The sequence below is a fragment of the Sus scrofa genome, chromosome 2 (assembly GCF_000003025.6).
Source record: "Sus scrofa isolate TJ Tabasco breed Duroc chromosome 2, Sscrofa11.1, whole genome shotgun sequence".
Classification (NCBI taxonomy): domain Eukaryota; kingdom Metazoa; phylum Chordata; class Mammalia; order Artiodactyla; family Suidae; genus Sus; species Sus scrofa.
The window spans coordinates 78400751-78420994 of NC_010444.4; the positions used below are offsets into that span (position 1 = coordinate 78400751).

General features: G+C 48.0%; 1 protein-coding gene across 2 annotated transcripts in view; it reads left to right on the forward strand.

The window, feature by feature from the left end:
- Window positions 14111-20244, forward strand: part of RASGEF1C (RasGEF domain family member 1C) — an 88697-nt gene continuing 82563 nt past the window's right edge. For both annotated transcript variants that reach the window (XM_021084318.1, XM_021084319.1), the window contains exon 1: window positions 14111-14210. The gene's annotated coding sequence lies outside the window, so the exon portion shown is untranslated. The remainder of the gene's footprint in view (window positions 14211-20244) is intronic.

Below are 20244 nucleotides of genomic sequence, written 5' to 3' on the forward strand. Positions count from 1 at the left end.
CTGGCCTCGCTCAGTGGGTTAAGCATCCGGCTTTGTAGTTTGTAGATGCGGCTCGGATCTGCTGCAAGTGTGGCCCTAAAAACCAAAAAAAAACACTAAAAAATAAATTCAGTGAAATGGAGCATTTCCAGCATTCCTTCCACAGGGAACTTGGGTATAAGACTAAAAGGCAGGAACTATAGGCTTATAATACAGACTTCATAGAAACAGAGGTATGATTAAATGCATGTCTTGATTTTAAAGAAGTAGTTCTGTGCTGAACTTTGAAATCAACTCTTGGCTTTCACTTAAATCCTTATTTTAAATCATTGATCCTCCAGTAATATCTGCCCCCCACCGCCAAACTTCCCTACAACTTGCTTAGAATTTTTATAAATGTGATTTAAAATTCACTTTATCTACACATTTATATTTTCGTACAGAGTAGGAATGGATGGAGAGGTTCTCTAGTTCACACTACCATTCAGGGCAGGAATCAAGCATAATCCTCTGTTCGGATGGTTTTAATGAAGGGAATATCCCTTCCCACTGAATTTTTTGTAGTTTTGACTGTTAGAAAGTTTTTTCTTAAACTGAACTGAAACTTCCCACAGCGTCTACCTGTGGATCCCAGGTCATTATTTTGGGGGAAATAGAGTGAGTCTGACCCTTCCTTTTTTTTTTTTTTTTTTTTTTTTTTTTGCTTTTTAGGGCCGCATTTGCAGCACATGGAGGTTCTCAGGCTAGAGGTCGAGTTGGAGCTGTAGCCGCCGGCCTATGCCACAGGCACAGCAATGCAAGATCCAAGCCTCATCTGCAACCTACACCACAGCTCATAGCAACACAGGATCCTTAACCCACTGAGCGAGGCTGGGGATCGAACCCGAAACCTCATGGTTCCTAGTTGGATTCATTTCTACAGCACCACGGTGGCAACTCCTGACGCTTCTTTATGAGACAGACTTTAATACTTTAGTTGGAAAGGTAAACTCAAGGTCTTCCCTTGTCTAGCTTAAAGTTCTCCCAACCCTCTTTCATATGAAAAAGGCCCTGCAGCCTCACTACCTCAGTGTACCCTAAAAACATGGGCCCAGAAGTGAATAATATTCCAGATCCAGCCTGAGCATGTACTCTCCAAACAAGGCCCCACTAATTAACACAGTCTCGGGTAGCCTTAGCTTTAATAGCCATATCACACCTGGAGCCTGTAGTCCATCAAAAATTACTGGATTTTGTGATATTGCAGTTAATCCTGATTCTGTCATCCTTCACAAGCATTCTCTCTGCCAGCTGTGGCAACCGTCAGTTTTATGAGCATGAACATGCCTTGTGAAAATTTACCCACGAGGTGACTAATAGCCTTGAGTGGCAGGACAGAGCCTTAAGGTAGACCCAGCCGTCACAGTGACAGAAGCCATGTGGCCAAGGCTTCGTCAGCCTTCTCGGCAGGGCTCTCAGCCCCACGGCTTTGTCCTTCAAGTCACGTGGAATGTTATCTTGCCAGGAAGTCTGGAAGAAGGCTCTTGATGGACACCTGGGAGAAATCATGAAGACATTTAAGCAGCACCCTCTGATCTACTTGCTTCAGGAAGGGAAATGAGGAGTTCCCATCCTGGCTTAGCAGAAGCGAATCTGACTAGTATCCATGAGGATGCAGGTTCGATCCCTGGCCTCAATGGTTTAAGTGTCCGGCATTGCCATGAGCTGTGGTGTGGGTCGCAGATGCGGCTCGGATCTGGCATGGCTGTGGCTGTGGTGTAGGCCAACAGCTACAGCTCTGATTGAGTCCTTAGCCTTGGAACCTCCATATGCCGAGAGTGTGGCCCTAAAAAGCCAAAAAAAAAAAAAAAAAAAAAAAAAAAAAAAAGAGAAGGAAGGAAAGAAAGAAAAAGGAAGGAAATGAGTTTGGCACTGTGCGCTGGTTCTCAGAATTTATTCTTTTATTTTCTCTTAGGAGGAGCAGGTGGTGAGCGCAAGCTTCCCCTTCCATGTCTGCACCTGATAGCCTGTGCCCACTTAGAAATGTGACCAGTTACTGTCCCAATGTCCACAGGTCAGTGAGTGGACAGGGGAGTGGGGCAGAAACTAGTGCTGGCCTTATTCTGTTTGCATGTGAAGAAGTGAGGTGTTTTGAAGTCTATAAACTGATTCCACAAGGGACCGCAGGAACTAATGCCAGGCTGCCCTTTGGTGGCCTGTTAATTACAGAATTGTGTCCATCACCTGGCTCAAGCTGGGCAGACCCTCAGAAGTTTATCACCTTGAAAAAAAAAGAGTTCCCATTGTGGCTCAGCAAAAACAAATCTGGCAAGTATCCATGAGGACACAGGTTCGATCCTTGGCCTGACTTAATGGGTTAAGGATCTGGCGTTGCCATGAGCTGTTGTGTGAGTCGCAGATGTGGCTTGGATCTGGCATTGCTTTGGCTGTGGTGTAGGCTGGCAGCTGTAGCTCCAGTTTGTCCCCTAGCCTAGGAAACTCCATATGCCTTGGGTGCAGCCCTAAAAATACAAAAAGAAGAAGAAGAAGTTTATCACCTTGAACATACCTTTTTTTTTCTGTAGATAATAGCAGTCATGCTAACTTTGTTTTTATTTGATTTAAATCTAGGCTAGAGTTCCATATGGAATTTCACTAACAGATTAAGTTTGCTCAGCTCTCCATTACAAAGTTGATTTCCTGAATATTTTAAAGCACCAAATTATCATACTAAATATGTGTAAAGAAAACACACAACTAGTTCCCGTGGTGGCACAGCGGAAATGAATCCGACTAGGAACCATGAGGTTGCAGGTTCAATCGTGGGTTAAGGATCCACGGTTGCTGTGAGCTGTGGTGTAGGTCACAGAAACGGCTCAAATCTGATGTTGCTATGGCTGTGGTGTAGGCCAGCAGCTGTAGCTCCAGTTGACCCCTAGCCTGGGAACCTCTATATGCTGCAGGTCCAGCCCTAAAAAGCAAAAAACACCAAAACCAAAAAAACACACAACTATTTGGGCAGCAACACTCAGCCATATGTGTTTATTCTCAGATATTCTCAAAGATGGCTCCCTAACCATACTTGACAGGGGACTAGGATGCAGCCAGAGAGGGCCTGCCTTTTCCTCTCCTCGCTTACCTCCAGCCCCTTTCAGGAACTTCACTCCTCCAATCATCTCTATCCTATGTGGTCACTCTCCACCCTCTGCTCCATTATTCCCTACCTTTATGTCACCTGTGTTAAAAAGAAAAAGTTGGAGTTCCCGTCGTGGCGCAGTGGTTAACGAATCCGACTAGGAACCATGAGGTTGCGGGTTCAGTCCCTGCCCTTGCTCAGTGGGTTAACAATCCGGCATTGCCGTGAGCTGTGGTGTAGGTTGCAGACGCAGCTCGGATCCCGCGTTGCTGTGGCTCTGGCGTAGGCCGGTGGCTACAGCTCCGATTCAACCCCTAGCCTGGGAACCTCCATATGCCGCAGGAGCGGCCCAAGAAATAGCAACAACAACAACAACAACAAAAGACAAAAAAAAAAAAAGAAAAAGAAAAAGTTGCCTAGCCCAACGTCACCCTTGAGCTGTTCCCCTTCACAACATAAATGGAGAGCAGTCTATAGTCAATTTTTCTACCTTCTGTCCTCCCATCTGCTCCATTTTAAAAATTATACACATATAAGAAAACAATTGAGAATGAAAAACTAGGCACATCATATTCTCCTTCCAGAGATGATTTTGGGTTTTTTTTTGTTGTTGTTTGTTTGTTTGTCTTTTTAGGGCTGTACCCACGGCATATGGAAGTTCCCAAGCCAGGGGTTGAGTCAGAGCTGCAGCTGCCGGCCTATACCACAGCCGAATTAATGCCTTATCCAGGCCACATCTGTGACCTCCACCATGGCTCACGGCAATGCCAGATCCTTAACTTACTGGTTGAGGCCAAGGATCAAACCCATGTCCTCATGGATACTAGTCGGGTTCGTTACTGAGCCACGACGGGAACTCCAGAGATGGCCACTCTTGATACTTGATTGTATATCTTTCAGATAGTTTTCTATGGACATACACACATCTAAGCTGATTTGGAGGGTTATTTTTTTGCTCAAATAAAAGTATATTGTACATGCTTTTTTATAACCTACATTTTTCAGTTAAGGTCTCCAAATGTCCATGTCCATAAGTTTTCATCTGGTTTAATACCCAGAGCCTTGAGACTTCCCCAGTGTCCCCAAAGTCCTTGACTGGTGTGCCCTGCCACTATCCAATCAAAGCCCTGGCATTCCTGGGGTCTGGTTTCTGGTTGTCATTTTCTTAATCTTACCTTCTAACCCTCTGCCCATCATATGATGTCAGGCAGGTTGGCCTGCAAGATGCGCAGCCCCTCGCTCTCTGTGGCTGTTTCCAAGGGGTTGCATTTACCATGCTTCCTGTCTCTAGCATTTCCTGGATCTGGAAGGCATGTCCAAAAGTTTGATAGATTCACCCACTTGTTTCGGTTACAGTACATTTAAATGATGTGTCCATTATATGAACTCACACCGGAAGACATGTATCTTTTGCCCCATTGTCGACAATACTAAAATTGATCTCTGGGTTTGAGTGATGCCAGACCAATCCCCCATCACACAGTGGTGTTCCTTTCATAACTAGAAAGTGGGCTGACTTTGGGTGGGTGGGGTGCCGCTACTACATATCTCATGCTGTTAACCCAGGTGATAACCCTTGCCTTGAGCACAAATTTCATGAGGGCTTAGTTCACCCAGCCTGCTGCCATCATTCACTGGCACCTGCCAGGGTTGTTTGGTGGCTCTAAGGTGAGTTCTGATTGAGAGGCTGGCTCCTTACCTTATTCCTTCTCTTCAGCAACCAGTGCTCAGAGTAGGGTGTAGGTTCAATCCCAACCTCAGATGGTATTCCAAGAGGATTTACACTTCTGGCTTTCTCTTTCTTTGAGTATTTCCAGTCATTAAATGCACTCCTCTCAGAAACATGGATCTGGAAGATTGGAATGTCACAATTATTTAACTTGGGCTCATAGAGAATAATATACCCAACAGGCAAATCTCCTTTAATAACACATGGAACTTAAAGAAAATTGACTATATAGCAGCCCAAAGAGGACTCCTCGATTCCAAAGTCAAAAATACAAAACTGTTTGTCTATGATAATGCAATAAAATTTAAAATAAATTTGAGAAGATCTCACACATCTGCAAGCTAAACAATACACTGAAAGTAATCTAAGTGAAAGAAGAAGTCATAAAGAAAATTACGAAATTCCTAAAAGTGCGTGACCTCAAAAAAACACTACATGCCAAATTTGGTCAGATCCAGATAAAACTTAAATATGTTTATCAAAAACAAGACAGTTTTTTTTTAAAATGACTTCAGTGTTCAACTCAGGAAATTAACAAAAGAGCAACAGAGCAAGCCCACAGAAAAGGAAGAATAATAAAGATAAGGGTATGGACAAGAAAATAAAAATGGGTATAGAAAATAAAAATGAGAGGAAAAATCAGAAAAATCAAAAGGTTAATAAGAGACAAACGTCTGGCAATACTGATCAAGGAAAAAAAAAATAACCTCTGGCAATACTTAGCAAAGAAAGAAAGAATATGCAAGTAACAGACAAGTAGAAAATGCAAGTTCTGATAGACATAAAAGAAAAGCTACAGTATTCTAACAAATGTGATAATCTACAAGAAGCAAATTTCTTTTTCCTTTTTTTCTTTTTTTTTTTGCCTTTTTAGGGCCACACCTTCTGCATATGGCAGTTCCCAGGCTAGGGGTTGAATCGGAGCCATAGCAACGCAGGATCTGAGTCTTGTCTGTGACCTACACTACAGCTCACGGCAACGCTGGGTCCTTAACCCACTGAGCGAGGCCAGGGATGGAACCTGTGTGCCTATGGGTGCTAGTCGGGTTGGTTAACAGGAACTCTGACAAATTTCTATAGTAATATGAAGTACTAAAATTGTCTCAAGAGGAATGATGCTACTAAGCACATTATATCTTATTTAATCTTCTCAACAGTTCCATGAGGTAGGTATTATCTCCATCTTAGAGTTGGGGAAATGGAGGCAGGAAGAAAACATAAGACCCCACAGCCAGAGAGTATGCAGAAATGAGGTCTGAGGCCAGAGGAGCTGGTGCCAGCATCCCCCTTCCCCACGCTCTTAGCCTCTGGGTGCTCTGGATGCCCTACAGAAAGCTTGAATAGACCAGTGACCATCAGAGAAAGTGAAATGGTATCAAAGGGTACCTCTCCTGTCTCCACATACCCTCCAGGAAAAATAAATCTCTACAGGTCAGTTTTTACTAAATGTTCAAGAAATGGAGACAAACTCTTATTTATTTTTTTATTTATTTTTGGCCACCTTTCTGGGCCAGGGATCGAACCCATGTCGCAGCAATAACCCAAGCTACTGCAGTGACAATGCTGGATCCTTAACCCACTGTACTATAAAGGAACATCCCAGACAAACTCTATCTTATGCAAGATTTTCAAAGCCACCCAACTCAGGAGGCTGAATTAATCTTTATTCCAAAATTATATAAAGACAGATCAAGATTCTATGCCGTTTTCATAGACGCTAACTGAATCCAAGATTGTACTGTTTATTCCCAAAGGCAAGGGTGATTCAACACAACTGCTTCAATAAATAATCTATTTTTGTTTTGTTTTGTTTTGCTTTTTATTATTTTTTTATGGCCGCACCACAGCGTATGGAGGTTCCCAGGCTAGGGTTCTAATCAGAGCTGCTGCTGCTGGCCTACGCCAGAGCCACAGCAATGCCAGATCTGAGCCGTGTCTGCAAACTACACCACAGTTCACAGTAATGCTGGATCCTTAACCCACTGAGCAAAGCCAAGGATAGAACCCACATCCTCATGGATACTAGTCGGGCTCATTACCACTGAGCCACAGTGGGAACTCCTGCCCTCTTCTTAAACTCTCAGAAAACTAGATAGAAAAGTGCTTCCTTTGGGGAGTGGCAGGGCTTATTCTGGGAGCCGCAGGAGACAGCAGATGTCAAACGCACATGGACAAGCTAACAGAGAAATGCGTGGTGCAGCAGTTGTGAGGGATCACCTGACCAGGGGGAAACTAGGGCCGTGGTGGCAATGGCAATGAGAAAAAGCTGGCTCCTGTGCCCCAGGGGCCTGTGGAATGAGGCTGAACCCTGCCTAGTGCAGGCAGGCAGCTGGACCAAGACTTCCCATTCACGCCCTCACCCAACCCTCTGGTCTAGAAACAGCCCAGCAGCCTTGCTGGAGGCAAAGACAAAAAGACCCCGCCTTCCAACAGACATAATGCAACCTCTGTGCAAAATCAAAATGCATCCTTCTGCATGACTATGTCAGGCCTCCTCACCTGGGCCTGGATGCTTCCCAGGGTCCCCGCTTCTCGGACCCCTCCAGTCCCTCTTCCCCTCATGCAACTGAATGCCATTCTTTCATTTTCAACAACTGCCTGCTGAGCAGCTCTTGTGTCCCACAAAAAGTCACAAATACTTAACCCAACTGAGTTGACAGCTAAGGACGAGAAGTTCCCTGGGTGAAGGCAGCTCAGCAGTGGCGGTGATGGCCCAGAGGGGTTCCTGGCGTCCACTCTAGTCCAGCCACCACCTGGCCTTCATCCACCTTGGAAGTTGCCTGCTATGATGCAGCTGTGACCACATGTCATGGCTTCCGTGGGTCTCAGTTGACTACATGAGTGTTTCTCAAACCTGGGCTCCACTGCCACGCTGCTGCTACACATTGTTTAATCATCCAGGTTGCCAGTGTCCCATTTAAGACACCGGGATGTGAGTCTGCACTTTTTCTGCTGGTGGATTCTAAACAATTGTAGGTCTGTAAACTGTGCTGACACCTGACTGTTACCACTGCCAGAAGACACAGACCCTACCCAGACCCTCTGAGTTCAAGGTCTTGGCAGCGTCTCAGGCATCTGTGTTGTAAGTGAGCTCCCAGGGAAGGTGCAGTATATATCCACTCTGCCCAGCTGTGGCCCTGTGGAGGCAGCAACCTGATTCCGACCTCCCTGCCTCCCACCCCCTGCCCCCACGTGGGGTAGTTAACGGGAAGCAGGCAGGGTTTAGGCCCCTGCTCTACTGTGCCACCTGCACAAGTTGCCTGCCTTCTCTGAGCCTTTCATGGAATGATGTCCGAGCTTCCCATTACCACAATTGCAAATCACCATGAACTTGGAGGCTCAAAACTATGCCAGTGTATTTTCTCATAGTTCTGCAGGTCAGGAGTCTCAGTGCATCTCACTGCGCTTAAAGCAGGTGTGTCAGGGCCGGTTTCCTCACCTTTTCCAGCTTTCAGAGGCTACCCGCATTCCTTGGCTCGTGGCCCCTCATGCTGTCTTCAAAGCTAGCAGCGTAGTATCTCTTTGACCTTGCTTCCATCCTCTCATCTCTTTCTCTGGCTCTTCTATTTTCCTCTTCTGATTTTAAGCACCCACTAATTACATGCGGCTCACCCTGATAATCCAGGGTAATGTCCCCATCTCAAAGTCCTAAATCACACCTGCAGAGTCCCTTTTACCAAATAAGGTCAGACATTCACTGGTTCTGGAAAGGACTTGAGCACCTTGGGGGGCCATTATTCTGCCCACAAATGGGAGGGATCACCCTAGACCTTTTTTGTATGTGTGTCTTTTTAGGGCCGCACCCACGGCATATGGAGGTTCCCAGGCTAGGGGTCCAATTGGAGCTATAGCCAATGACCTATGCCACAGCCACAGCAATGCAGGATCCGAGCCGCATCTGTGACCTACACCACAGGTCCCAGCAACACATGATACTTAACCCACTGAGTGGGGCCAGGGATAGATCCTGCACCCCCATGGATACTAGTCAGATTTGTTTCCACTGAGCCATGATGGGAACTCCACCCTATGCTCTTTTTAATCAGCATTCCTTCAAATGGGCCCCATCTTCTGCCCGTATCAGGGTTATCTGGGGCTCTTGTTACAAACACAGAGTGTGGGGCCACCCAGACCCCCAAACCTGAGTCTCATTGGGGGTGGGGGATGCTGCCTCTCCTCAGGTGCTCAGGTGATTCCTCTGCACAGTGATGTTCAACTGGATAAGTGAGACCTTGAGTGTGGCACTCAGGAGGGGAGAAGAGGTTTATGCCACCAGACCCTGCTCCAAGAACCTGGTGAGCCCATCATATAACAATTTTTCCCCTAAGATAAGAGGCTGAGGACTCTTTGGAGGTTATGTTCCGGGCCTGCAGATTGAGGCTCTGCTGAACGATGCCCAGAGGCTCCTGGAATGCCTCTTTGGAACCTCAGTCTCTCCTTCACTCACCTTGGGGTCCTTGGGCCACTGGACCAGCAGTCAGTGAAAGGAGTTGGCAGGGGTGGCCATCCCCAGTACGCCACCTGGGCTGGCAGAAGTGCTGCCTGCGGGGGAGGGACTTCAGGAGGGGTGGGAGAGGAAGAGGGGTGACCTAAGGGAATTAGAGTGTCTCCAGGGGGGGGACTGTGGCAGGCAGGTTTTGTACTGGCCACGGCGGGAACCATCTGAATAATGCACCCTTTATGGGTTGTCCGCCCTTCCCGATTTCACCCTCCCTGCCCCTCACCAGCTCCCTGCCACCCCCCGCCCACATGGACCACCTGCACCTCATCTCAGGCTCTGCTCCCAGGGGGCCCCATCTGTAACACCTGCCGTGGTTCTCAGCCAGCCCAGCGTGGAGCTTTGCGATGGAGAACCAGACCCACACTCACCTCCCACACACATGCCACGCACACACTCACATATTACACACACATGAGCACATGCCTACACACACACTCTCTCTCCTCCCTGATCCCTGCCCAGACTCAGTGGGTGGTCAGGGCCCTGGTCAGTCACTGTCATTAAATGTGACTGACTTAGTCCATTTGGGCTGCTGTCCCAAGTGCCACAGACCAGGGGACTTATAAACAAGAGAAACTTATCTCTCACGGTTCTGGAGGCTGAAGTCCAAGATCAGAGTGGCAGCGTGGTCAGATTCTGGTGAGGGCCCTCTTCCAAGTGGCAGACGCTGACCTTCTGTGTCCTCACCTGGCAGAAGGGGCAAGGGAGCTCTGTGGGAGTCCCTTTTATGAGGGTGCTAATCCCATTCATGAGGGGTCCACCCTCATGAACTGTTCACCCCCCCCCAAGGCCCCATTTTCTAATAACATCAGCTTAGAATGTTAGGGGCTTAGGAGTTCAGCATAAGGATTTTTTTAAATTGAGGTATAGTTGGGAATTCCTGTAGTGGCTCAGTGGTTAACAAATCCGACTAGGAACCATGAGGTTGCAGGTTTGATCCCTGACCTTGCTCAGTGGGTTAAGGATCCGGCTTTGCCGTGAGCTGTGGTGTAGGTAGAAGATGCAGCTCAGATCTGGCGTTGCTGTGGCTCTGGTGTAGGCTGGCAGCTACAGCTCCTAGTGGATCCCTAGCCTGGGAACCTCCACGTGCCGCAGGAGTGGCCCAAGAAATGGCAAAAAAAGACAAAAATAAATAAATAAAATTGAGGTATAGTTGATCTACAATATTATACTAGCTTCAGGTGTACAACATAGTGATTCAATATTTTTATAGATTATATCCCACTCCAAGTTATTATGAGGTGCTGGTTATAGTCCATGTGCTATACATGCTGTACAATATACTCTCGTAGGTTATTTATTTTATACACAGTAGATTGTTTTTATTGAAGTAGAGTCGATGTATTATAGAAGTTACAGTTCTACAACACAATCACCATATGAGCTTGTGTGGGACACAATCAGTCCCTGACAGTGACCTCCACCAGTGGCTGGCCATACGCTGGCTTTCTCCTAGAGATTTGCCTTTATAGTAAGTTTGGACAATTTTCATCAAACCCAAGAACGGGTGGGTCATGGGCCACACTAATAAAATGTACTGGCCAGAGGCCAAAGTTCTGTCCTTACTGTTCTCTAATTTTATTGATGACACTGCTTGGCAGTCCCCTTCATGTCAGGCTTGTTCCTGAGTCACCTGCTCCAGCTGGGCCAAGAGTTGGATAGACATGCTGCAGGGGCCTCACAGACTACTGGCTGAGTGTCCTCAGTAGCTGGAACCCCAAGATTTTCTTCCTTCACCTACAAGGGCCCACATTAGATTCTGCACCCACAGGTCCAGCCACCTCCCCAAATACCCCACTGGCCCCACAGTCTTAGCAAATCCCCAGTCCAACCTGGCCAGACCCCAGCTGTCTCTCACCTCTCACACATTCTCCTCATCTTCCTGTCACCCAGTCCTGCAGCTTCTCCCCAGCCCCCTGCCCCAGGTCTGTGCTTCTCAGATGTCCCCTGCCCGCTATCCTCCCTCAGGTACTTTTAGGGCAGCAGGTGTCCTCCTCAGTGGACAACACCAGCCCCATCCTCCCAGCACTGGGTTAGTGCGACAAACTCAAGCAGTCCCAGAGTCATACGTGTCGGGGAGGTGCCCTCTGGGCCACGGGCAACCCAGGCAGGGGCTGGGGGTGCTGGAAAAGGTCTCATGGGTATCAGAACCAGGACACCTCCTGCGGGGGGCACTGCTGACAGAGCTGGGGCAGAGCTTGCCCCTAAGCCACTCCCAGAGGACAGACCTCCCAGCTCCTCACCCCCCAGAAGCCCCGACCTGGGCCTGGCCCCTTCCAGCTGGGCCTCTGCACTCTCCCCTCCTCTCCAGATACATCGGCCTCCTTTCTTTCTCCCTGAATGTGAAGTGCATGCTGGCCACAGGGCCTTTGCTCCTGCTATCCTCTCTCCCAAGACAATATTCCCACAGGCCTCGTGGGACTGGCTCCTTGCTTGGGTCTCAGCCCACACTCCATTTGTCCATAAAGTCCAGCCTTGGCACCTGAGTCAGTGTCCCCCGAGCTAGGGACAGCTCAGTGCAAAAGTCCCTGCCAGCCTCGAGGCTTGGTTCAAGGAGTTGCAGGGTGGTAGTGAGGGTACACAACACAGAGCTGACTTCAGGGCAGTGGGAGAAGATGCAGAACTTGGGAGAGACAGCCTTCTTTCCTGTCACAGGCATAGACAGCCCTGCCTCACTCAGCCACTTGGGACATGTGCTATGGCCACAAGCAAGTCCACCCTTGGGTTTTAGTTACTCTACCCAGCACTGCCTTGACTCCAAGCACCCCCATCCTGCACCCAGCATGGCAACAGTGCCCCAGCAGTCTCCAAGCCTGTGCTCATAGGGAGGGGTGGCATAGGGAGAAACCAGCCCCTCTCCTCTGAACTACACTTGATTAGGGGGACTTTTAGTGCTGCTCAGGCCCCAGCATGTCTCAGGAGAGTGGACCAGCTCCTCCAAGTTCTCTCCTGCAGCCTTCTCTCCCTCGAACCCCAGCATGCCTCCGGGAGGCACACAGGGCCTGACCTGAGGGCTGGGAGCATGGGACGAGAATTGGAAAAGACTGGAGTTCCTGTTGTGGCTCAGCGGGTTAAAAACCTGACTAGTATTCATGAAGATGCAGGTTCAAACCCCGGCCTCACTCAGTGGGTTAAGGATCTGGTGTTGCTGCGAGCTGTGGCCTAGGCTGCAGATGCAGCTCAGATCTGGCATTGCTGTGGCTGTGGTATAGGCTAGCAGCTGCAGCTCTGATTCGATCCTTAGCCCAGGAACTTCCATATGCCTCAAGTGCGGCCCTAAAAAAAAAGAATTGGAGAAGATCCATTGGCCTCAGGACTTACCTCAGCACCTAAGCCCTAAGGCAAATTTATATGCTGGGAACCTCCCCCCACCCACCTCTGTTTCTCCTTCCCCTTCACCACAGCCTGACCCTTGGCATTTGTCTCAGACATGCCCTTCACTGTGAATAGCCTCTGGCCCTGGCCCTGTCCCAAGGTTCCACTGCCTTCCTGTCCAATGTGCCACCCACTAGCCCAATGTGCCCCAGGCAGATGCTTGCTCCAGGCCTCAGTTTCCCAACAGTGCAAGATATGAGCTGGACTCTTGCTGTTTTATTTGTTCAATCCTCTGGAAACATCCCTTGGGGCATACTAGAGCAGCACCCTCCTCTCTCCTCAGGGTTGGCACAAGGGCTAACTTCATCCCCTGCTCCAGGAGGCAACATCTAGACCTGTAACCCTCATTCTCCAGGTCTGTGGAAATGACCTGAGCTGGCCTCCTCAGAGCCTGTGTGGCAGCTCTGGGCTCTCTCGGATCTATCAGTCAGGAGTGCTCTTTCTGAGGGTGTCAACTCAGGGCAGCTGGGGGTCTGAGAGATGGGAGAAGTGGATTCCTATTCATAATGTTTAAGCACCTGGATCTAACTATTCCTGAAAGCAACATACTTTGGCTTTTAAGCCTTCATGAGCCAATAAATTATTTTTGCTTAAGCTAGTTGGGTTGGGTAACCTGTCACATCCCCTCAAAGCAGGTCCTGACTGAAACAGAGAACAGATGTCCTGATCTCTACACTGGAACAAACCAGGAGACTTTCAATGTCCAGGTGGAGCCAGCTGAGGAAGGTCACCCATCCTGTTCGGGCCCCCTCGCCCATTCTAAAAGTGAAATAGCACACTCTTTTCCTCCTAGCATCTCAGTGTCTTCACAATGGTGACCCACCATCCCAGTCTTCTATGCCCCCTTGATGCCCACGTTGTACACACCAGACACCGGGGCACAGGAAAACCACAGTTCAGTGGCCATTGCAGAAGGAGGAGAGTCCAAAGGAGCGGCCAAGGGCCCAGCCTTGGGGAAAAAGAGATGAACCAGGTTTTAGGGTGCCAGAGGTTTTCCAGGCGAAGGAGTCGGGGCGGCGGGGGTGGGGGGCAGTTCAGGTGCAGAGTCCAGCAAGATCCATGGGTGAGGGAGGCGGGATCTGGGCATCTGATGCTTGTAGTGAGCCCCCCTGCACGGGGGTGGGAAGCGAGCCACAGCGGAGGGTCCGGAATGCAGCGCTGGACGTGTGGCCTTGACCCTGAGGCCTGCAGTAGAGCAGCCTGGTGAGCCGGGCCCCCTCGGGCATGGGAGGCCACAGGAGGGAGTGGGAAGGGGGCCCGCGCAGCCCGGGCTCCGTCAGCTCCACCCCGCGCCCCGCCCGCCCTGTGCTTCCCCGTATGGCCACGAGGGGGCGCAGCACCTCGCTGCTCCGGGACCGGCCGCCAGCGCACGGCCGCTGCGCCCGGGAGCGGCGCAGGCGGCAGGCTGCGGGCGGCGGGCAGCGGCCCGAGTCCGCGGCGCCGCGGCTCGCAGGGGGCGCGGCAGGCGCTGCCCATGGGCCGGGCCCGGGGGTTCTGTGCGCCGGGAGCCGGTGAGTGGGGGCGCGGCCGGGCGGGACACGGACGCTGCGGACCAGGGAGCTGGGGAGGGGGCTGCTGCGGCGGCGGCGGCGGCGGCGGGGCGCGAGTACTAGGGAGGTCGCGACGCTGAGGTGCGGGGCGGCAAGGCGGGCAGGACAGCGGGTGTCCGGGCCGCTCCGCGGGGACGCGCGGGGCTGACCCAGGGCACAGGTGCGCGCGCGGGTGACAGTGCGCGTGGCCGGCCGGCGGCGGGGCGGGAAGCCGCGGTGCGCCGGAGTGCGGGGCCGGAGAGGCTGAGGTGGTGGACGGCGGGAGGGACAGCGGGAGGGGCGGCGGGGCGCGCGAGAGTGTGCACTACGAGGGGCGCGGGTGCGTACGCCGGGGTGGCGGCCGGGAGGGGACCCGCGGAGGGCACACCCCCCGGCCGCGGTTGCGAGAGACCTGCTCTGCCGCGCGCGCGCGCGCGCGCTCAGCAGAAGAGCAAGCTTCTTCAGCGCTCGGGTGGCAGGAAAAGCCAGCCTGGACCCTAGGCCTCCTCCGCGCTAGACCTCAGTTTCCAGAGCTGTGAAATGGGAACAGCAAGGCTGAGGTGCTGGGCGCTTGTGAAGAAAGGAAAGGGCCTTGGTCGTGGGGGAAGAGGGTGTTGTCTCTGAAGCTGGGATGGGTCTGAGGAAAGGATCAGGGAGCCTGCAGGGATGGTGGGTCAGCTCCAGGTTCCGGGTGTGGCCCTTACTCAATGACGGTGGGCAGGGCCAGGGGACCCGTAGGCCACTCCTCTCTGTGTTCAGGTGGAGAAAGGGAGACCTAGAGGGGAGGAGGAGAGGGGATGCTCCCGGCCCTGCCCCATGCTCAGCGTGGGGAGTAGTGTGGAAAAGACAAGGCAGCATGGGGTGGTGGAGAGGCTCACCCCTGCCCCCTCCCTCCTGCCTCCTGGGCCCCCAAGGCTGACATTCTGCTGAGCTTCGGATGTCAGAGAAGATTTTCCTACGGTGCAGGTGCTTTGTCCCATCTTACAGTTGAAGTAACTGAGGCTTAGAAAAGTGACAGGATTTGTTCAAGGTCTTAGGACCATGAAGTGGCAAAGCGGGGTTTCAGCCTTGGTAGGACTGGTTCAAAAGCCATATTCCAGCCACTGTTCCAGGTAACCAGGGTAGGCCTGGGTTTGTCTGCTCACTTGTCTAGAGCATCCATTGAGCTCCTACTGTGTGCTCCGGGCCCCCAGGGAGTGCTTACAAGCAGGTGTGGGAGAGCGAAGCTGAACAGGTAATCAAAGGAAAAACCAAGGTCATGACAGAAGTGCTAGGAAGGAAATAAACAGGGTAATTAGGGTGGAGCCTTGGGAGGGAAGTGAGGGGACTTAGCCTGTTCAAAGAGAGTGTCTCTGAGCAGTGACCACTGGCTGTGGTGTGAAAGGAAGGATAGAACCTACCAAAAAAGGTCTGAGGGAACAGTAGGTGCAAGCCTGCACAGGTGTTGGGTGGGAAGTGCTGGCACCAAGCCAATTAGGGGAGCTGTGGAGTTTGAATTTTTCTTCAGGTGCAGGTATTGAAAGGATGTCCCTGAGGTGGGTAGAGGGAACCGCAGGGGGCAGGAGAGGGAGTAGGGAGGGGACTGCTGGAGTCCGCCAGGGAGTTTCAAGGATGAGCTTCTGGCTACCAGATGTGGAGTTTGCCATCCTAGCAGGGCCAGGGGCATGAGAAGGGTGGGGTCTTTTGCAGATGGTGGGGTTTTAGCTGTGGTGGACAGGAGAGCCTGGACCAGGTGCTGCTCTCAGACCCCCAGCATCCAGCAGGGGAAGGGCTGCCTACCCTGAATTTGCAGAGGTGAGGTGCTGGGTGTTTGGGCTGATCGGTCTCTGCATCCGTTGACGTGTTCCTGTAAGTCTTTGAGCCTCATATCAGCTTTCACTTGTGCTTTGCCCCTCATGTAGAATCAGCCATTTCTCCAAAAAGTCTTGGTGTTTTTTAAGGAGGAATGGTGGGGAGGGGACAGAAGGAGGTCAGTTAGGAACCAGTATCTGAGCATTAGATGTGCTTGTTGCTACCTTGCCGTCGTTGGTTCTAGGCTTCTCAGTGGACTCTTTAAAACAAAAAACAAAAAAACCCCTAAAAGTTAATATTTCCATCTCCTTTCTCCGCAGTGAGAATCTAGCTTCCCCCACATATCAATTAGGTAATAACTTGCCCTAGAACACACTCAAAATAGTTTCAGAATCACTATAACCAAACCACTACCAGGTGTAGTCAGCATATACTACAGTGAGTATGTTATCAATTTGAGATACAATTAGTTTCATCTGTTTCTGTTTGCTCACCTTTTGGGTTTTTTCCTTTTAGTCTTTATAATTTTATTTTTTGAATATGTAAAACACTGGTTTTACAAGTTTCAAAGGTCAAAACTAAAAGAAAAAAAGGCTCTACTCAGAAATCTCAATCCCATCCCTGTTCTTTCTCCTCCCAATACCAAGGGTAACCATTTGAAATCCCTTCTGGTTTATTCTTCCTGAGTCTCTTTTGCAAAACAAGCCATTTAAGCATTATCACAAAAGTTAGCATATACATCTCCTTTGTACCTTTTTTCAGTTAAAACATATCTCCTTACCAGAAAATAGACACTGTCCTCGTTCGTTTGCACAGCCACATAGTACTCCCCATTCTGTGACTGAACCCTGCTTCTTTATCTGTGTCTTATGGATGGACATTTGGTTTTTCCAGGCCTTTTTTATTAAAAATAAGGGAGTAATGGAAAACCTGTACATAGGTCGCTCGTATTTCTGGAGACATAGCTTTAATTCCAAGAAGGAAGAGTAAAGAAGTACTTATTTTGTTAACTATTTCCAAGTTTCCCTCTCCCAAAAGTTTGCACACCTACCAGAAATGTGTGACAGAGTCTCTTTCCTCCACAGCCAGAAGACAGTATTTGAGTCTCTTTCCTCCACAGCCAGAAGATAGTATTTTAATTTTCATTTCTATTATTACGAGTGAAATTAGACATCTTTTTATATGTTTATGAATCTCTTGATTACCTTTTTTCTATGACTTGCCTGTCCATGTATTTTGCCAAATTCCTATTGGACTGGGGGGGGGTTCCCTTGGATTTAAAAGTTTTTTTGAAATGCATATTAGAGATATTAGAAATACATATTATGCATATTAAAGATATTCAGTATCAGGGTTTTTTTTTAACTTTGTTTATGGTGGATTTTTCCATTAAAAGTTTTCAGTTTTAGGAGTTCCCATCGTGGCTCAGGGGTTAATGAATCCGACTAGGAACCATGAGGTTGCGGGTTTGATGCCTGGCCTTGATCAGTGGGTTAAGGATGCAGCGTTGCCGTGAGCTGTGGTGTGGATTGTAGTCGCGGCTCGGATCCCTTGTTGCTGTGGCTGTGACATAGGCTGGCAGCTGTGGCTCCATTTGGACCCCTAGCCTGGGAACCTCCATGAGCCTTGGGTGCGGCCCTAGAAAAAGGGAAAAAGACCACAAAAAAAAAAAGTTTTCAATTTTAGATAATTGATTTAATCACTCTTTTCATTACTGCATCTAGATTTTGAATCCTAATTAGAAAGGCTGTTCCCACACTCAATAGTAAAAGAATTCACCCATGTTTTCTAACTTATTTGGGTTTGTACTTAGTTTATGGATCCAATTTAATCTTTTTCCAGATGTCTATCCCTCTGTCACAGCACTATTTATTTAAAAGGCCATCTTTTCTCTCATGATCTGAAATGCACCTGTGTCATGCACTAAACATTCAAATGCAGCTGTACCTATTTCTGGGCTTTCTGGTCTGGCTCACAGCTTTGTCTCTTCTTATGCTGGTCTCACACTGTGGGAATTATGGAAGCCTCAGTGTGTGTGGCAGGGGGGTGTATGGCAAGGAAGACTCCACACTATTGCAATAGGGGAGAAAGATTGAACTCAACTCCCATTTTTGTGTTTTGTTATCTGGTAGAGCTAATCCTCCTTCCACTGCTTTTTATTTCAGGGGTTTCCTAGCTGTTCCAGCATGTTGATGGTATCTTTTCTTAAGATCATATTAAATTTATATATAACTTCAGGATGATTAATGTTTTTATGAAGTTGAATCATCTTATCCAAAAAATATCTTCTTTTGTGTTCAGGACTGCTTAGTCTTATTTGTTCAGGACCACTCTCTGGGACATTTTTTATTTTATTTTGTTTTGTTTTTTATTGTTATTTCCCCAATACAGTTTTTTTTCCTACTGTACAGCATGGTGACCCAGTTACACATACATGTATACATTCTTTTTTCTCCCATTATCATGCTCCATCACAAGTGACTAGGCATAGTTCTCAGTGCTACACAGCAGGATCTCTGGGACATTTTGAAGTTTTATTCATATTCCTTGTCAAGTTTATTCATGAGTATTTTACTTTGTTGCTATAATAAATGTTGTTTTCTTCCTTTATATCATATATACTGGTTATCTCTGTATGTATGTTATTTTATATCTATCTACCTCACTAAATTTATTTTGTTGCTAGTTTTATCACTAATGCTTTTAGGTAGTTCAGATATTCTGTCATCTGCAAATTGAAATAGTTTTACTTTTTTACTGATTTTTATGCATCTAACTGCTTTCTCTTATCTAATTAAATTGGCTAAATATCTCCAATTCACATTAAATATTGGATATAATGGGCATCTTTACCTTGCACCTAACCTTAGTAAAAAGGTCTTTAGTACTTCTTCCATTATGAAAGATATTTTAGGACATGAATATATTTTATATATATGTTTTTTAAGGAGTTATTAATTAATTCCTATTTTATTTGGTGGTTTCTTAAAATCAGGAATGGGTATTGATTTTTGTTGAAGACATCCATGGAGATAGTTATATTTCTTCTTAGCAAATATCAATTAATTAATACGATAAATCATATTAATGGATTTCCTAATAACAGGTCTGGGATGAGGCAAACAATAAGGTACAAAATTTATTAATATAAATATTAAGCTGTTTTTGCATTCCTAAAATAGAAACCACTTGGGCATGATATTTTACATTTTGATGTGACTGTATTAGCTATCTATTGCTGTGTAACAAGTTACTGTAAACTGAGTGGCTTAAAACAACACACATCTATTATCTCATAGTTTCTGTGGATTTGAAGTCCAGGCCTGGCTTAGCTGGGTTTCTGCTGGTGTTGGCCAGGACTGGGTCCTCATTTAGAGGCTCAACGAGGAATGGATTCACTTTTCCACTCGTGTAGTTGTTAGCAGGATTCAGTTCTTTGTGGTTTCAGGACTGAGAGCTTAAGTGTTGCTGGTGGTTGGCTGGAATCTGCCCTCAGCTTCTGGAGGCCACCCACAGTTTCTAGGGACCACTTGTGGTTTTTGCCACATGGGCTTCCACAGCATAGCCTCTTTTTCCATCAGGCCAGCAAGAGAGTCTCTAGAATAGATAATCTATGTAAGGGAGTCATGGAAGTTATCCCATCACTTTTGCTATATTTGTTGGTTAGAGGAAAGTCAGAGGTTCCATTCACACTCAAAGGCATGAATACCAGGAGACATAGGGATCATGGGCACATGTTCTCCACAATGGAGCTGGCTTCTGTGTGCTTATATTTATTTTTGCTAAAGTTCCCCAGTCATCTCTTGGTTTGATAAAGCTTAGCTTCTACTGGGTTCTTCAAGAAGGGCTCATGAGTATTGTATTCCTGGATTTCTTTCATGCTGAGATTGTTTCCTATACCTTTGATACTTGAAGGATGGATTGGCTGGTTATAAAAGCCTGACCTATACTTTCCTTCAATTTGTTAAAATGTTGCTCTGAGTGATATTTCTTACATGTTATTGACAAGAAATCTGAAATAAATGCTCTTTTTTTCCCTTTGTAACTTGATCATTTTTCCTGGAAATTTTTCCAAAGGATTTTTTTTCCCCTCTCCCTTTAAGGTCTAATCATTTTACTACAAAATGTCCTGGAATTGACCATTTGAGGTCAGTTTTCTCAGGTGTGGATGGGAGTTTTGAATATGCAGATTCAAGTCTTCTTTCATTTCCAGAAAGTTTTCTTG